Raw genomic sequence first — 1,988 nt, 5'->3', positions numbered from 1 at the left:
TTCTCCTCCTCCTCCTCCTCCTCCTTCTCTTCCTCTTCCTCCTCCTCCTTCTATTTTTAAAATATTTTTATTGATTTCAGAGAGGAAGGGAGAGGGAGAGAGAGATAGAAACACCAATGATGAAAGAGAATCATTGATCAGCTGCCTCCTGCATGCCCCACAGTGGGGATTGAGCCTGCAACCTGAACCCGTCCTCTGGCCTGAGAGGAAAAGATTTGGCTATCACACTTATTCCAATGGGCGGTCTGTCCTTCCTAGGGATGTTTATATTTTCAAAGAGGTCCTTAGACATGGGCAATGTAAAGTTAAATACTTGCTCAGCTAACATATAGGATACTGAAAGATTGGGGGAATTGCTTCTCTTTATTTCAGATGTATCCCTTAAATGACCACCCATATTTCCTGTAGATAATGAAAATCCTACTTGTCTATTAATCTTGCATCATTAATTAATTCACTCCACTTTGAATGAGTCACAGTGTGTTTCAGGTAGGCTACACTAGGCTATGATGTTCTGCAGGTTAAGTGTATTAAATACATTTTCACTTACAATGAATTCATCTGGATATAACCCACTCAAAAGTTGAAGAGCTCTCCTCCTGCTGTGAACAGATTTTATTATTCCTTTGATGTGTCTCTGAGTCCCAAACCATTAAATAATTAGTGACCTGGATGAGCACTGTTTTAAGACTCATTTGCTATTTCTTAGACTAGAAAATGAAAAAGACTCCCTTTCCAAATACCGACCAGCCTTAAGGAAAAGGCCAAGTTAATCCTGTTAATGTCAGCACTATCACTGACTGTGGAGGAAGGCAAGGATCTCAACAGTGATGTCTCTCCATTCAGCATGTTCCCACTACTTTTTTTTTTGGAGGGGGGTGGGTGGGAGGTGGTCTGGGCACCGGATCATAACTAAAGCCTGGACTCTGAATTTAAGAAACTAGTCCATCTCTGCAAATTGGCCCATTTTACTGATGAGCAAACTGATGCAGAAAAATGAAAGCTCCCTAGATGTGACCTTTTCTTCCCATTATACAACAGTAACTGTAGGGTCAAGACTAATACAATGGCCTTTGGAGTGTTGTGCTAGATGCTAGGAGTATGCATTAAAATCATCTATGGAACTTAAGAAAACACATGTGCCCAGAGCCCACCCAGACTGATCACTCAGAGCATTGAGGGGTGCAATCAAGGAATGTTTTTTTTGTTTCAAACTCTAAGGGTGATTCTGATGAGTATCTTTGATTAAGAACCATTGCACTATCATACTCTTTATTTATATTTACGTTTTTGGTTTACTTAGTTTGTTTGTTTCCTCCTTTAAGTCAGTCCAGTTTCTGTTAACACAGCATATCTGAAGCCAACATTTTGGTGCTTCACCAGGATTATTCTCAAAGCTTACTTTGGCCAATTTACCCTTTCTTTCTTCAGGATTGCAGAGCTAGGAAGGCTGTATGCACTGATGTCCCACTCGGCCTCTATTGATTGCCTCGTCTGTAAAAAGGTCGCATGACCATGCTGTTGGATTCCAGGATGACATCCTGGGCATGCAACTCTGTCCTCAATCAAACCCAGCAAGTAAGGTTTCTCTTTGGACTGTACACTACAGGATATGCACCTGGTCCCCAAGCCAGCCCCGTCCAGAGCCTCTGTAAGCCTACAGTGCCGCCTGCTGGGAGAACATTTTATTTCATGCAATTTTAGTAAATTGAATGTGTTTAACCCGAAAAAAATACAAAAGCAGTCGTCTAATCCCATTCGGATAGCCAAACAGAAGGCCAGTCTCTAAACTAAAGGGAAATTCCACCAAAAGGAGAGAAGGATGAGAGGGGTGGAGAGAGGGCGGTAGGAAGGAAGGCACGTGTATTACTGCACTTCTGTTGGGCAGTCACTATGTTAGCTATCCCACACATGCTACCTCGGAAGATAGTGCACAGCCAGACAGCTTTATGAGATGCCCAGGAGTAGCAGAACCAATATTATACAGA

General features: G+C 42.2%; 1 long non-coding RNA gene across 1 annotated transcript in view; it reads right to left on the bottom strand.

The window, feature by feature from the left end:
• Positions 1–1,443, bottom strand: part of LOC102245552 — a 3,127-nt gene extending 1,684 nt beyond the window's left edge. Inside the window, exon 1 of the long non-coding RNA XR_312996.1 lies at positions 1,287–1,443. This is a non-coding gene — a long non-coding RNA (uncharacterized LOC102245552). The remainder of the gene's footprint in view (positions 1–1,286) is intronic.
• Positions 1,444–1,988: the final 545 nt, after the last annotated feature.

Source organism: Myotis brandtii, unplaced genomic scaffold (genome assembly GCF_000412655.1).
Source record: "Myotis brandtii unplaced genomic scaffold, ASM41265v1 scaffold103, whole genome shotgun sequence".
Classification (NCBI taxonomy): Eukaryota; Metazoa; Chordata; class Mammalia; order Chiroptera; family Vespertilionidae; genus Myotis; species Myotis brandtii.
This window is presented reverse-complemented; position numbering and strand designations above follow the sequence as displayed.